Source organism: Dermacentor andersoni, chromosome 1 (assembly GCF_023375885.2).
Source record: "Dermacentor andersoni chromosome 1, qqDerAnde1_hic_scaffold, whole genome shotgun sequence".
In the NCBI taxonomy this organism is placed as follows: Eukaryota; Metazoa; Arthropoda; class Arachnida; order Ixodida; family Ixodidae; genus Dermacentor; species Dermacentor andersoni.
Genome location: NC_092814.1, coordinates 102659175 through 102676840, shown reverse-complemented (window position 1 = coordinate 102676840; position 17666 = coordinate 102659175). Strand labels below are relative to the sequence as shown.

The 17666-nt window shown below is 45.6% G+C and overlaps 1 protein-coding gene across 2 annotated transcripts in view; it reads right to left on the bottom strand.

Moving 5' to 3' along the window:
* LOC126545491 (neural cell adhesion molecule 2-like) overlaps positions 1 to 17666 on the bottom strand; it is a 613769-nt gene that overhangs the window by 244347 nt on the left and 351756 nt on the right. For both annotated transcript variants that reach the window (XM_050193381.2, XM_055061846.2), the window contains exon 14: positions 10914 to 11098. The gene's annotated coding sequence lies outside the window, so the exon portion shown is untranslated. The remainder of the gene's footprint in view (positions 1 to 10913; positions 11099 to 17666) is intronic.

The window sequence follows — 17666 nt, the reverse complement described above, 5'->3', positions numbered from 1 at the left end:
ACGCGTCACCAAGCACAACCATTTCCTGCCTCACACGCCTCCATATAACGGGTTGGTGACGGAAAACGATACACGAGCAGTCGGGACACAGTGGTTTCTGCTCAAATAATGCAAGAAACGAGGAACAAAAGGATCCGCTGCTGACAAGCGGCTGTATAAGTAAACTCTGGAAGGATGAGACAAAGAAGTAGCTGGAAAAAGAAAGAGTTTAGCTTTGCCTTGAATGCTTAGAAACTGCAGATGGGTGCCTCTTCACTACTCCAGAGATATGTAGCAAGCGGAACAAGAGAGAGAACAGTGGAAAAAACAAAACAAAGAAGCGTTCGCAAAAGGCAGTCCACGAATGTGGCACGGAGAGAAGACGTAACCGGAACGGACGAAAGTTAGGTGGTAACGGCTGCCGGGCTTTATTCTCCGGGGAGTCGGTTTTGCGGCCCGGCGGCGGCGTTTCGACCAAGCTCGAGTCGCCAGCAAGATGTCTCGCGCGCAGACACATGCATTATGGAACAGGAAGTCAATGTCACAATAGGTACAGCGCTGTTTCCAGAAGCGCATAAAACAGGCGGGGCGAAGCCAAGGAACAAGGGCGCGTCGCGAGGTAGACCAACAGAATGACTGACAAGCAGCAGGCTGTGCATCCGCGAGCAGTTCAAGCCTGCTCCTACGAGCTTGAAATGTTGGCGACGTCTCTAACGCTTGTTGATGGCACTGTGTACGTGAATACTTCGCACTCGCTGGATGGGGGCGCGGATATAACCAGCGGAGGGGATGGAAAACGCGGAGAGGTCAGACGCGGGCTCAAGCGCCGCGTTAAGCCATGACCACCTTCTTGACTGGGACGGACTCGAGGTGGGAAATAGCGCGCTTTCCTGCTGCGAGCACGTTTACTTGCGTGTAGCAACGTGCGCAACGTACGCGGGTGCGCACTGAGCTTTGCAGACCATAATAATTCTGCAAAATTACGTGTCGTAGCGAAAAAAAAAGAAAAGAAGCTAGGACAAGCAGTCCAATACACTCGGGAGCACATCCGGGATTATACGAAATTGCGTCATGTGAACTCCAATCCTAGAGCTTCATTAACGCATAATGTAGTTATTGTGGCCATGTAGTTAATTGTGGCCATGTTGTCCCTGCAAACTTCTTAATCTAATCCGCCCACCTAACTTTCTGCCGCCCTCTGCTATGCTTCCCTTCCCTTGGAATCCATTCCGTAACTCTAAATGACCATCGGTTATCTTCCCTCCTCATTACGTGTCCTGCCCATGCCCATTTCTTTTTCTTGATTTCAACTAAGATATCATTAACTCGCGTTTCTTCCCTCACCCAATCTGCTCTTTTCTTATCCCTTAACGTTCCACCTATCATTCATCTTTCCATAGCTCGTTGCGTCGTCCTCAATTTATGTAGAACCCTTTTCGTAAGCCTCCAGGTTTCTGCCCCGTACGTGAGTACTGGTAAAACACAGCTGTTATAAACTTTTCTCTTGAGAGATAATGGCAACCTGCTGTTCATGATCTGAGAATGCCTGCCAAACGCACCCCAGCCCATTCTTATTCTTCTGATTATTTCAGTCTCATGATCCGGATCCGCAGTCACTACCTGTCCTAAGTAGATGTATTCCCTTACCACTTCCAGTGCCTCACTACCTATCGTAAACTGCTGTTCTCTTCCGAGACTGTTAAACATTACTTTAGTTTTCTGCAGATAAATTTTGAGACCCACCCTTCGGCTTTGCCTCTCCAGGTCAGTGAGCATGCATTGCAGTTGGTCCCCTGAGTTACTAAGCAAGGCAATATCATCAGCGAATCGCAAGTTACTAAGGTATTCTCCATTAACTCTTATCCCTAATTCTTCCCAATCCAGGTCTCTGGGGCGCTATAACGTAAAACTATTCCAAACTTTTCTATTCCGATTCTGCAATCAGCCCTCCGCGATTGGTCAAAAACTTTATTGGACCACCCCACTTTCAGCTTTCTGTCATGCGACGTCACGAAAACCGCGATAGCTCCCAATCTAACATGACGCGTACACATTAATTATGCATGATTCGACAGAATAAAAGAAAAATAATTATTTCTGATTCGACGTCGTTTCACCATTAACCCTCTGCTATTGGTCAGAAGGTTTCAGGTCGCACCCGCTTCACCTGTATGTCACTAGGCGTCACAAAACCGCGAAAACCAATTGCGTCAAACTGACGGGTGCGCGTTAAAAATGCATGAATATGCCGAACAAAACTGGATTTTTTTCTGAATAGCCGGAGACTGTCCCGTTCCGAAAGGAATAAAATATGGCTGCCGCCGATCGCTCAGGCACTGGCTATACTCGCACCTGACGGAGAGAATGGGTTCATTTTCGTATAATACACCTTTAACCGCGGCAGTATAACGTTATCGAGCCCTTTCGGCAGGTATACGACATCACTCTGCCAACTCTTTTTCGCTGAGGATCCGTTTTAGCGTCATTTTTCATTGTTCGTTGCACGCCGCCGCGATTTTAGATAAGCCACCGCAAGTTAAGTGAGGGAAAGCGGACCAATCGCAGAAGCCCGCACCTTTCTTTTTTTCCGGTTATATATTTTCAGCGCGCTGGCTCGGCCCCATCGAAACCCTCTCCACTTGAGCGTGCTCCTCGCCTCTTGTCACCGAATTAGATTTAAAAGAAACTTTTAATGTAGACAATGTTATTCGTTTTGAAAGCAAACGAAAGTGACCTGCTATAAACGAGGAGAGAGTTGGATTGGGCTGTTCAGGCAACGCTGCGGGTCACGTCACGAGATTGGATTAAAAAACATAATGGGTAGCTTTACGTTATAGGGCCCCTGGTTGTTAAAGCTACAACATTCCGCACCGACATCTAATCGCGAACTGTCTAGCCATGTCATTAAGAAGTGGAATTAAATGTGGTAGCGTTCGAATAATGTAACATTTTATACCTACACTTACTACCGCATAAGAGAGACACCGAAGGTATATTTATTGCGAATGTCATAAATCGCCTAGTTAGGTGATCAATATAATTTTCTTTTTTTTTTCCTCGCGAAATCCAGTGAGGCTGATGCTGTTTCCCCTAGAAAGGCTTCACGAGGGAGCACCATCGGCTCAATTAATGGTGTTGGATAAACTAAACTAACAAATTCACGACTGGTCATATTGAGATGTTTTGTGTGACACTAGTTGAATGTAACCAGAGCAACTATTTCTCTGATTATATTGAAATATACAACGTTTCTTTAGACAGCAACATGGCCATGCCACCGAATGGTCCCCAGCAGCCTACCTGTGATGCAAAAGATGGCACTACGTGCCGCCAGCTGGCACGGAACGTGTAATTTCGCTCCAACCCGCCACCTTCGCCACTACGGAGCCAGCCACTCACCTCTAAATCATCAACGACCTGAGAGCGGACTCCACCCGTTGAAGAGTACCATCAGCGGGAGCGGGTCCTTGACATTCTCCTGGCTTACGTTGGGAAGACGAGTCTTGTGGTCTAAACTTAAGCTTCCAGCTAGCACTCCTGCCCTGTCAATCCCGGATGACCGTAGTCAAGAAGGGAGGATAATTATCGAAACAAATACGTTCAACATATACGTTCAACAACAAGTATTGCAATCAGGCTTACTTCTTCTCTGGCAAACTTGATGCAATCGGCGTGGACATGTGTAGGTATTTGTAGGGTGGCCCACGTAACTTGAGCCAAACATTAAAAAAATATGCAAATGCCACGTAGCTGGACAGAACCAAGGTTATCTTGTTTGCCATTGCTTGGATCACGGGGACGCCAGAAATGCTCCTGAAATGTCCATAGAATTGCTATCGCAATAAAAATTTTTTTTCCAAGTGCTAAAGAAGCCCGCGAATAGACGCAAATTGCTTCGAGCGGCCAGTCGCGCAGCATTCTTGCGTGTATTCGCGGGCCTCTTCCACGCTCGGAAAAACACTTTTATGTAGTACGTATTGAGCAAGAGAAAGCTGCATCGGGAGTTTTTTATGTTGCTCTACGAATTTTCTCATTTACACTATTGATCTAACCTTACTATTGGAGAAATCGATTATTAATTAAGACTAATGATGTAGTTAGTCGCAATGCAAAAATAATCTGAGTATCTCCAAGAGACGACAAACAACATTACCTTGGTTCTGTCCAGCTACGTGGCATTTGCGTATCTCTAAATCTTGGTGCATGATAGTTGGCACACCCTGTATAGTGGAGTGAATGTACTCAACCGGGCAAAAATGTATGATAACTTTGCAGAATGGAGTTAAGAGATAAGCAACTACTTGCGCATAAATACTTTTCCGTACACCATTGTTTATAGAGCGCTTTGCCTGGGTACAATAGTGCAACGTTGCCGTAGCGAGAGGGCTGGCGTCAATTCATCACTTTCCGGCTTCAAAAACCTCTTCACGTCGCGAGAATAGCAGTAGCCATCGTTGTCTTGGCGGAAGAGGTTTTGTAACTTCAACGTGGCTTGTATTTATCTCTGTTTTCTACTCTGTTGCTTCTCATATATGCCTTTCTAAAATCCTCGTAAATGGCCTCTGCAATATCTTTATATGTGTTTGTATTTCCTTCCGTATTGGTAGGTTTGCCTTCCCGTATTACTAAACTGATTCGCATCTATTCCATACTTTTTTCGCACATATTTTATGCTGCAGCGTGAAACCGTATGATGAAAATTTGTTTCCGACATTTTTTGCGTTTATTTTAACATGATCGCTTGCCTCTACTTACACATTTCAATTTCGACGCAGTGCTAGCTTCTGGCTATGGGTCCAGCCGCTGTCGACTTTGTCATGTATTGAACTAAGGAACGTGCAAGAAAACGAAAGAAAGAACTGGGGCGCTATAACGTAAAGCTATTTCAAACGTTTCTACTACACTTCTGCAATCAGCTCTTCACGATTGGAAAAAAAATTTCGGACCACCTCCACTTCGCCTGTCTGTCACACGATGTCACGAAAACCGCGAAAACGCCCCATTTGATGTGATATGTGCACATTGATTATGCATGGTTGCACCAAACGACATACAAAGAAATATTTATGATTTGACGCCTTTTCCACATTAGCCCTCTCCTATTGGTCAAGCGTTTTGGGGCTGTGCTCACTTCGCCTGCTTGTCATGCGAAATCATAAAAACGCAAAAACTCAAAGCATCAACCTGACATGTACGCGTTAAATGCCCATTATTATGCCCAACAAAACTGAATTTTTTTCTGAATAGCCGGGTAGTGCCCCGTTCCGAAAGGAATAGATCATGGCTGCCCACCGATCGCACTGGCAACTCGGAGCTACCGGGGACCATGGATTTATTTGCGTGTAATAACAATTTTGCGTGACAGTATAACGTTATCGAGTCCCTTCGGCACATATACGGCATTCCTTTGCCAACTCTTCTTTGTTGAGGATCCATTTGAGCGACATTTAACCTTCCGTTGCACGCCGCAGCATTTTTTTACCCGACATAGCAAGCTAAGCGAGGGGAAATGGACCAATCGCAGACGCCGGCACCACCCTTCTCATCCGGTTATCCGCTTTCACTGTGCTGGCTCGGCCCCATCGAAACCCTCTGCCATTGAGCGTGGCCCTAGCCTCGTGTCCCCCAATTAGATAAGAAAAAGTGTTGAATGTAGGCTATGCTATTCGCATTGAAAGCAAATAGGGTGACCTCCTATGAACAAGGACCGCGTTTGATTGGGCTTTTCAAACAACGCTGCGGGATACCGCGCGATGTTTGCGTCAGTGGTACACAAATTTGATGTCAGGAGATTGGAATAAAAACAGATTGGAATGGTTTTACGTTATGGGGCCCCTGGAGGCGGACAATATTTTAGAATGAATGAGGACGCCATAACGTAAAGCTATTCCAACCTGTTTCTATCCCATTTTTGCCACAAGCCCTCCGCGATTGGTCCAACATTTTTCGGGCCGCAACCACTTCGGTTGTTTGTAACATGACATCACGAAAACCGCGAAAACTCCTCATCTGATATGACGTGTACACACTGATTATGCGTTACTCGGGCCAAACAAAAGAAGAAGAAAATTGTTTCCGATTCTATGTCTTTTTCACCATTAACCGTCCGCTACTGGTCAAAAATTTTCGGTCTGCGCTCACTTAACCTGTCTGTCACGCGGCGCCACAAAACCGCGTAAACCCACCACGTCAAAGTGACATGTACGCACAAAAATGTATTAATATGCCAAACAAAACTGAAAGGTTTTCGGAATAGGCGGAGAGTGCCACGTTCCAAAAGGAATAGAAGATGGCTGCCTATTAATCGCTTTGGTATTGGCTGCTCGGAGCAGTTGTGGAGAATATATTTATTCGCTTATAATAAAAATTATTGCGTGGCAATATAACGTTGTCGAGTCCTTTCGGCAAGTATACGACATCGCTATGCCAACTCTTTCTCACTGAGCATCTGTTTTAACGGCATTTTAAAGCTTCCGTTGCACGCCGCCGCGATTTTCGACCAGCTACCGTAAGCTAAGGAAAAGAAAGCGGACCAATCTCGGACATCGGCATCACTCTCTTGATCCGGTTGTCTACATTCACTGCGCTAGCTTTGCCCCACGGATACCCTCTCCACTTCCGTGCATTTCTCGCCTCTTGTCAGCCATTTAGATTAAAAAAAAAACATTTCGAGGTGGGCAATGCTATTCGCTTTGAAAGGGAAAAAAACGTGCCCTCCTGTAAACGCAGAGAGCGTTTCATTGGGCTGTTCAAACACCACGGCTGGTCATCACCCGATGCTTGTGTCGGCAGTCACGCAAATTTGACATCAGGAGATTGGAATAGTTTCACGTTATATGGCCCTAGGTGTGGGTTCGCACCATTGAACGATTGAACCAAAAAAAGACATACTTAGAGTAACCTCTATCGCGTATTGTTGTTAGTCTCTCGGTAATTTAAATTTTATCTTTTGGTGCGAGCACCCTTGGCCGTGCCCGAAAGGAAGTATGTCAGATTGTACATGAGTACATCATTGCTACAGAGAGGCTGATATGTTAAACACCTTTTTCCTAATGACTAACAATTAATTCGCATATGTTAATTCACTAGTGGCTTCATCAAAAATAGGCATGGTCGCTTTCTCATATATTTTGTATACATTATTATTATTTAAATATAGGTAATACAGACCTTTCGGTTAGCGAGAAGGAAGGCAGCCATTATTCTTGCATGGCGAACCTTGGCCAGTCCCATCTCGTGGGTACATACCAAACAGTGGAGGTAACAACAACAGCGGCAGTTCTTGCACGCCTGATCGAGAGTTGGAAGCATTTATTTAACTATATTTTATTATTCATGGCATGCAGCAAATCCTCCCCAATAATAATTAAAAATAAACAGCTGAATGTAGAGTAGGGCGTGTTTCATATGTTTATTCGCTGACGACGAAGACGTCGACCGAGCACGCGCTTATATCGATAGATTCTCAGCGAGATTCTTAAATGTTTGCGTTTTTTTACCTATCTTTTTATCTATTCATAATTTCTCGTTAGTGTTCCTTTCTACCTTTGAACTAATTATTTTGCTAGCCTATCAGATACTTCGTCAATCCGCCATAGTGGGTGTGAGCCAATCTTAAAGAAAGAGAAATCAACCAATCAAAGCAGCCCTCAGTATCGGTATCGGTATCGAATGATATACATAGCCTATATAAAACTTTGCAGTCGTATTTGAATCAGATTGAAATTTGGCTAAAAGGAATACAAATGTCGCTAAATGTCAACAAAAGTGCGATCATTGTCTTTCCCTTAACTTTTCCTATCCGAATAACCTGTCGTATGGCCAGGAGATTATTCCGCAGGTACATTCTTTAAAATATGCGGGAATGATTTATACCAAAAAGCTTAATTGGCAGACACACATAGAATACAGCGCGTCTAAAGGAGCACGCGCTGTTGGTTTATTATGAAGAGTCTGCAGCAGTCGTTTTAGAATGCGCAGGGAGACCTTGCTGATGATTTATTGTATGTATGTCCGCCCCATTCTAGAGTTTGGATGCCGTGTTATTTTCAGGAGGTCCTACGTATAAGTTATGTCCTCTGGTTCGTTCTTTTAGAACGCGAATCACTACGTCTGTGTCTCGGCCTTCCAAAATTTGTAGCCAATAATATTTTATATCATGAAACTCATCTGCCTTCTCTTCAAACTCGATTTTGTATACTGACAGTCCAAACATTTCTAAACATCTATGCTTCTCCCCAGAGACGCTCCTACTATATTTTTATTCGAGAACCAACTGCATTCTTTGAGAATCAATGGTCCAGACTGCATTGTCCCCAGGTAGTTATTGTGCAGAAGCTATTAGAGCCATTACAAATATCAATCCGTGATGTGGCTTTTCAAAATTTACCTACTTCGACAATAAGTGTTGGATTTGGCGATGTATTTCCAAATAACGCTAAGCTCCTCCCTATTCGATACCTAAAAGGTTTATTAGATGACCACCTTGAAAACCTCCAAATAAATGCAGTAATAGCCACAGATGCTTCTGTCAGTGAAGAGAAGACCGGAGTGGGCATTTTTTCGACATCATTAAATTGGTCTTTCTCTCTTCGACTACCCGACTTTACGCCAATATTTCAAGCAGAGTTATTGGCGATCATCCTAGCTCTACGGAAACTTCCCACATCTATTTCTTCAGCCGTAATCTTAACCGACTCCTTGTCTGTTTGCTCCGCTTTATCTGTGCCCAATTCAAGTATCATTCTCCGAGAATTTCATTCATTAATTCCCCAAGATTTACGCCTCATCCAACTGGTATGGGTGCCAGGGCACGTGGAGCTCACTTTAAACGAGTCAACACACGCACTAGCAGCGGCATCTCTTAAAGGCCCGGTACAGAGGATCCTAAAACCTTCGGCATACGTCACTTATGCAAGATTTAAAAAATTTTCCATTCAAAAAGAACATGCCAAATCATGTGTATTAGAAAACGCCGATTTTCAGCACCTTAGATTTCCTTGGTACAGCGGATGGTGTGAAACAAGAAAATTTGAAGTTTCATTTACGCGTATGCGTTGCCGAATACCACGGCTTAATTTCTATTCCCATAGGTATGGTTTGGCATCTTCTCCTAAATGTTTTTACTGCAATGAACCCGAAACTATGGATCATTTCTTTATAGAGTGTCGTAGGTTCAATGTGCATAGAAAAGGAGTTCTAGAAGGTCCCTTCCGCCAACTTGCCAACTTGGATTAGCCATTACCCTACCTATCATTCTGTCTCTGGGGGCGTCGGCACTAGGACACTGTAATAGGAACGTATGTGATGCCATATATAATTTTGTAATGGAAACAAGGAGACTTCCATGCTAATTTTACTGGTTTATTTTCAACAACAAGAAACCAAAAATATGAACTTCTAATTTTAAGAAATTATAGCATGAAAATTATTATTAACGATTACAATTCATTTAAAATCTCATTTTCAGTAAAAAAAAGTCCTATTTAGGTATTTATTCTTTTTCGACCCACTGCCGCCCGATTCATGGTCAATCCCCCGTAGTGGGTTTTGCTATAACTACAGGCAGCAAACCAAACCTAACCAAACCTCAGCTGCAGGATTCATTCTCTTTATATTCCCCTGGACGAAATCAGGACTAGCTGCGTTTCTTCAAATGGCTGTCGTATCGCCAGCTGTTGTGAGTGGCCAGGGCTCACGAACGGACGGTACAACGCCAGAGGCTTTGTGAATTCGACACCGGATAGCTAACGCCATTTTTAACTCCCAAAACGCTGCACGGTATTCAGTAGTACTGAGACGCAGTTTTGGACATTGTTATTAGCCATTCGATCGGGACGCACCAAGGAAGCATTAGTCGGCATGCACGTCCAATGAATGGACACCTCATAAGCCCCGACTAAAGAGACTGGTTGCGCGTACTTGAGCCCGTTTCGACGCAAACGTTTCTGCTGTCGGGTGCACAATTCACAATATACCTTCGCAGAACAATAGAGGCGCTTCGAATGGAAGCAGACATTGATACTTGCTTGCACTGGACGACGTCCTTCCGAAAACTTGTTAATTAGCAATGCTTTACCAAAGTAGACGTGTATAGGTATAATTAGACCTGGTTAGCACATGAATGCGCAGCCGTTCGCATACAGTAATCTTGTTGCACATTTGCGTCTCTCATTCAGCATGTGTAACACAGTAAACGTAACTGTGGACACCGACGGCAGAAAATTTCACGCATATCGACACAAGTTCTTCATTGAGTGTAACTGCGAGCAGCCGCTCCTCGTTCTTTGCGTGTAAAATTACGGACGCGGTCTTTCAGAATACAAAACCGAGGCATGGACCTGCAAAACTATTATTTCTTACTTCGCAATCGGTAGAAATGCGCTTATTGTGCATACACATGGCTCACTTCGACACTGTCGTCAGTGTTTTGTTCTCTGGCAGTACGACGCACAATTTGTGCCTAAGGTGCCACCCCGCTTGCTACAGATTGTTGCTGGCCGCGTATTTGTGCCGTAGCACTGTTGGAGTTCGAGAGGTCTAGAGATTAAGAACTGTCGTTCACAATCTCCAATGACCAGCGTCTGCGCTGCGATTTGCGAGTGCGTAGGCACGGGCCCATCACGAAATACACTTGTGTGCGAACGGCTTCGATCTAGCCCCAGGCTTCCTTTTAGCGAGGCAAAAGGCCAAGGCACTAATGAAACGGTGTCAGCCACATATGCGTGAAACTGTAGTGTAGTGTTCTCGCAGAGGGGCTAAGACTAAGGTACGTGCGACAAAAACGGTACGCCGTGCTCCCTTTTTGTCACAAGAAGAATATAATGGTTACCTTTTGTTGAAAGGAATGCTCTCACAGCTCTAACACCTTCGGAAAGTGGAAGAAAGAATACAGTAAAAAAAAGAAAGAAAATGAAGCGAAGCGTGTCACTCACTTAGTTCAGGACGTCGACGCTTCGTGCTTCTGAGCGGAATCCGCCACTGCGATGTAGCTTTGTAGGAAAAGTGGAGACGATCGGGAGACACAACAAGGGCGACGCCGGCGTGCTCAAGCACCTGCGCGTTGAGTGGTTTCCCACCCAAAAGCGCATTCCCCGCATCCTCGATACCATTCACCTGCCTAGGGGTGAGAAAGCATAAAATTACAAAATCAGCATGTAAAGAAAGCACTGATTCCGGTGAAACGGCATTACGAGAGTCATAGCCTTTTTGTTACATACCTAAAGTTTGAGAAAGTTGAAATTCACAACACGCGGGAACACATGTGACACACGGCTTTGCGGCCCGGCGAAGCATTTACAGCGCTCGAACACTCTCTAGAGTGATTAATAAATTCCATTCTGAAACAGTATACCTTCATAGTACGGGGAGTGTTACAGAAGCCCCACTGCACAGGCTTAACACGCTTGGGCTTATATACGCGCAGTGGCACGCACACTTATCAATCAGACGGTACGTTCCAGTAGCCACTCGTACAACCTCTATGAGAAGTATGAAGTATGCAGTATCTACGCGCTTCGCGTCATGATCCAATTGAAACCTTATATGCTGCAATGCTATGATCATGCTAATATTTATTATTGATGCGAAAGCATCAACTGTCCCATTGAGCGAAAAACCCGGCGTCTATAGCAGCACAACGGCACCTAAATTACGACTGGTGGCGACGCCACGTCCCGTGCGCGTCTCGACGTGGCAGAGCAGGTGAAAGGGCGCAACTGCTGGCGCGCCAGGTGTTCCGTGAGGGGAGAGGGCATCGCCGCGAAGCCACGTCACCCTTGCGCTCGGAAGCCTGTGTTATCCGCGCGTTCCTTTGTCCGCTCAAGCTCTCGCCTGCCTTCAAACTTTTCCTCGTAATCGCTTTAAAGTAACTGATATATAAAAAACGGAATAAATTTGAAAGGAAAAACGTTGGCGGTAGAGAATTTCGAAGCTACGGCCTTAATGCTAAGAGGCCGAGTGTCTTACCCACTCGGTTAAACCATCGCGTCCTATATAGCAGGCCCTGTGCTCTCTGTTTCATGAAATCACATTACTTGTACCGAAATTTTCATGGCCAAACCCGGAGTGACGAAAGCGGTGACTCCACAATCACCGCAGCGTACTCGGGAGCATCCCCATTAGATACTATGGTAGTCGGGCAAGGTAGCATGACGTCACGGATCGAATTGCACCAGCTTTGTGCTACCTAGGAGGCATTGCCCAAGCGTCTCAGCGCGCTGGCTTGCCCGCGAGGAGTTGATAACTTGCAGGACCGCTCAGCAGCGTTAAATTCGACATTGATGCTTTAGCATTCGCAAATCATAAGTGCTTAGTTGTCCTCGGATTTTATTTTCGTACCGTTTTACTCATTATAAAGCATGAATCATTGTGGCAAAGCAAGAACGACGCCGCGCTCTCGAGGCGCAAGTTACCGCAGAGACTGCCACGCGGAGATGAAGTACTAATGCATAAGGCCCCGGAACGAAGCCACGCTGACTGAAGACATCACTAAATGACAGGCACGTAGTACACCAGCCAAACACGAAGGCTGACAGTGACCACGAAAGCAGACAAAGAAGTCACCGGACCAGTAGCGTGCTCCACATGTACAATGGGCGCACCTCCCAACGCTAGGAACATGCTGTGGGACTGTTCTGAATACAGACATCTCGGGCAAAAAAAATATTTGAGACCGGATATCACCTCTTTTTAAGACTGGGTCACCCCAGAGAACCCCAGGTAGTCGAAATTTCCGGAGTCCTCCACTACGGCGTGCCTCATAATCAGAAAGTGGTTTTGGCACGTAAAACCCCATAATTCATTCATTGGGTCACCCCAATCAACGACAGTCGAGCATGAGACACGGTGGGGCCTGATAACGTAAAACTATTGCAATATGTTTTTATTCCAATCTCCTGATGTCAAATTTACCTGCCGTGGTTGCTCAGTGGCTATGGTGTTGGGCTGCTGAACACGAGGTCGTGGGATCGAATACCGGCCACGGCGGCCGCATTTCGATGGGGGCGAAATGCGAAAACACCCGTGTGCTTAGATTTAGGTGCACGTTAAAGGACCCCAGGTGGTCGAAATTTCCGGAGTCCTTCACCACGGCGTACCTCATAATCAGAAAGTGGTTTTGGCACGTAAGACCCCCTATTTTTTTTTTTTTTTTTTGACGTCAGACTTGCGTAACCGCCGACGCAAACATCGGGCGGTATCCCGCAGCGTTGTTTGAAAAGTCCAATCAAACGCGGTCCTCGTTTATAGCGGGTCACTTTTGTTTGCTTTTAAAACCAATAAGATTGCCTACATTGAGCGGCTTTTTTTATGTAATTGGCTGACAAGAGGCCAGGAGCACGCACAAATGAACAGGGTTTCAATGAGGCAGAGCCAGCCCACTAGAAATAGGTAACCGGATCAAGAGGGTGGCGCCCGCGTCTGCTATTGGTCCGCTTTCCCTTACATAGCTTGCGCTGGCTGGTCGAAAATCGCGGCGGCGGGCTACGGAAGGTTAAGAATATCGCAAAAGCAGATCCTTAGCAAAGAAGAGTTGGCACAGCGATGTCGTAAACGTGCCAAAAGGCCTCGATAACGTTATACGGCCAGGCAAAGCGTTTTATTATACGCAAATAAGCCCATGCTCTCCGGCTGATGCAAGCAACCAGCGCCAGAGCAATCGGTGCCAGACATCTCCTATTCCTTTCGGAACGGGACAGTCTCCGGCTATTCATTAAAGAAATTCAGTTTTGTTCGGCGTATTAATGCATCTTTAACGCGTACACCTCACTTTGATGCGGTGAGTTATCGCGGTTTTGTGACGTCAAGTGACATACAAGTGAAGTGGGTGTAGCCCGAAAACTTTTGACCAATAGCAGAGTGCTGATGGCAAAAAGGCGTTGAATCTGAAATAGTTATTTTTCATTTGCTCGGTCTTATCACGCATAATCAGTGTGTACAGGTCATATCAGATGGGGAGCTATCGCGGCTTTCGTGACGTCGCGTGACGGCGAAGTTGGGGTGGTCCAAAAAAGTTTTTGACCAATCGCGGAGGGCTGATTGCAGAATTGGAATAGAAAAGTTTGGAATAGCTTTACGTTATAACGCCCTGGGAGGTTGCACATAAGGCGGGCATCCATCGTCGTATGTGATCCCTTTCTATGATTCCCGCCTTATTGAGGCCGACGAGCCTAAAAATATTTTATTCATTCAACGTGTTTCTTTATTATGTTAGAAACCACATTAATGACGTGAATCTGTTGCTTTTGATGGGAGCCAGCACTATCTAAGCAACGAGTAACGGGCTTTAAGAGAAGAAAAGGAATTCTATGTCGTGAAAATGCCTTTAGTGGCTCTGTTTCAGTTGCGTTCAAAATCAAGCGTTCACCGAGAGTCTTGGTCAGGGAGTGCCTCCCTGGGTCATCGTACTACCCAGCATCTATAGGGAAATTCGCGGCACGCCCGAGAAGTCATCGATCTGTGCTAAATCTGCTATGCATCGGATGCTTTCCATTTATTTGCATGATATATGGCTAATATGTGCACATGCATACTGCAGATGACTTCCCTTCTCTTCGCAAAAAGAGTGTCGAGGAGCTGCAAGGAATTAAATTTTTGAGGATCAAGACGGTTGTATATTGCAAGGAACGTAGTGATATTTCTTATTGAATTATTCAACTGTCCCATCCATCAAAAAGCGGCCACCAAGAAATTTTATTTTTGTATTTTAGTCCTGTGAAACTCCTCCAAAAATAATGCCAATACAATGTTTAACGCAACAAAACAAAGCTTGATGTAAGACGCTCGCTTATAATATGACACACTGGTTCCCTTACCGGGCATCAAAATATAAGTGAAAGGGGACTTTTGCATTCTGCTTCCAAATGAATTAGTGACTTATTGATTGATGTTTTCGGCCTCTCAACTGTGATAGGTTTGTGAAGGATTGTTGAATGCTTGTTGAATTATAAGATAACGTGAAATGAACCGTCACAGCAGTTGAACACTTTCTCAGCACACCTAGTGCGATCATGCGGCCATGGTGACCGGGAGCAAACTGTTGTTCAAAATATCGGTCTTATAACACGTGAATAATTATGATACTGCAGGAACTCCACGTTGAAATACGTCTGGAAGAGCTCATATCGTGCAACGTTATTACGCTACATTTCAGCAATCGATCGGGCTCATTGTTTCTTTAATGTGTATTTTTTCCTGTCCTTTATTTTCTTGTCGAAATTATGTGAATTGTGTTTCATGTTTCGAGGAGCAGCGACATGCGGCTGCAAGAAAGAATTTTGGAGCGTATTTTTTTTTTTTGCCACTTCTTGAATTCTCCTCTAAAAGTTCACAAACAGGCCTTGAGCAGAAATGCAAGCAAAACAGCAAGTTACATTTCATATTGTGTTGACAAAAGTCCATTCAAGCGCCTTATTGAAACAAATGGTTAACTATCGGCAATAAAATCAATGTACGACATATTTTTGTAATCGCCTGTTAACATATATATATATATATATATATATATATATATATATATATATATATATATATATATATATATATATAGTCCATGGCATAGTGACGTTTCACTTCGTGAACGCGGCTTATGAGCAAGTCGAGCGACGGCCTCGTGGTCGGTCGACTCGCGCTCGACCTGCCGCCGCTTCCGTTAACGCTCCGTCCTTTTCACTCGGCGCTGGGCTTCTCGATAGCCAGACGAACCCGGTACATCCATAGCATACACAGAACCCGTAGCAACTGCCAGGGGAGGTGAACCCAGTGCGCCTCCGCCTACCCTCTTCCCCCGCGGTGCTCCGCATCCTCCCTCTTCCTCTGCTCCCCCGCGCGCTCTTCCGTACCTTCCCCGCCGCACGCTCCTCCTCTCCACCTCGGCGCCCTAATTGTCCGGCGCTCGCTTCCTTCTCCCAGCTCGGCGGCCTCCGACTTAACTCGCCGATTTCACAGACGGGGCAAGTGGAGAGAGAGAAAATTGTGACTTACACGAGCTAAATATGCATATTAGCATGGACATACTCCTGAGCAACATTTTAATGCATAAAAGGGTGCACCTATGCAACCGAGTGTCGTTATCCGGCGGCCAGATGGTTTTTCCCCTAAAACTTGTCGATCGAGCGCCTCAAGCAACGCCAGGTTCGACTCATCGAGGCCCGCGAATACCGTATGCTCGTTCCCACTCCCTCACACCTCTTTCCACGCGCAGATGCATCTCTCATCCTAAAATCTCAGACCCTCGAAATGAGTATGATTTCGTGAAAGCCACCCCTAGCCATAAGCGATAAAGCAGAGTCGCCTCTCTTCGGCGGAGTCCAGTTGGCATATAGAGATGCATCAAAGAGGGCAGGTGGTATTGACGTTGGCCGACAACGCTCTCTGCAATGCCTGTCTTTGCGAGGAGACGCTGGAACACATTCTGTGCGACTGTCCTGAATATAATGTTCAGCGACAGTCCCTGGCATCCGTTCTAGCGCACTTTGACACTAGACCATTGTCCCTCGACACGATTTTCACATGCCGCCGACAGAAGACATCGCAAGTGAAGGCGACGAAGGGACTACTTCGGTTTTTGAAAGAGACGGGATTGGACAAGCGGCTGTGACAGTGATATCACGTACCATGCCAGATTGATGGACTCCAACGGACGATGTGTGTGTGCTGTGCCATGTGCTCTCTCTCTTCTCCTTCCCCATCTTTCATCGCCCCCATCCCTCTCCCATGTGCAGGGTAGCAAACCGGTTAATCTAAACTGGTTAACCTCGCTGCCTTTTCTCCTCCACTTTTTCCTTCCTTCCTTCCTTCCTTAATTCAGACCCTCGCTTTTCCTAATGACGCAATCATTCATCGATCGGAGAGACGGTCAGGCTACACAATCTGTCGGGTTTGCGAGCAGCATCCTAACGTGGTGCACACGTACTGGGATTGTCCCCGCGCCCCCATCTTTCCCCACATTATCACCCATGCCTTACACCTTGGCGAGTTTGGCAGTATGTCTGTTCCTGGTGCGCCACGTACGTGAAATTCAAGGTGCGATGGCACCCGTCACTATTTTACCACCACGGAGCGCCACCTCCACGGCTTGGACCCACGAGACGTCATTTAATAAAAATTTTCTTCTGCAATACACCTCAGTCAAACTGCTTCCCCCGCATGCTCGAATACTTCAGTGGTACCTTCTTTATTTGGCAATTCCTTTGTAACATGAGAACAGAATTTTTTCTCCTCCTTGTTGAATGCCTGTAACTCACATTGGCATCGAAACGTGCCCTATAAAGAAAGTAAAACAACAGAAATTGCATAAAAATGATGAGTAATGCGACAGCTCTGTAAATCACTAACAATATAAAAAAGCAGGATGTAAATGGTCACCCTAGCATTGGAGGGGTCGCAATAACGAACGTCTGATGAGCTGAGGAAATTTATCGCCTCAAAGCGAATAGAAGCGCGATATTAATGAGACCTCTGTGCGCTAACTAGAAGAGAGATAGAGAGAGACAGAAAAATAAAAAAGCAAGTGAGCGCATTTTCGGAAACGCATCGCCGTCGGTTCGTGGCATATTTCATTTCAGTATGTTGTAAGCCCCATCATTTGTTTGGGGAGCTCTTGGACGCAGTCGATAATTAGCTCCGACGAGCCGAGGTGAAGCAAAGCAAACCTCAGTAGCTAAGTACCATGCGTGTTAACCCGGCTG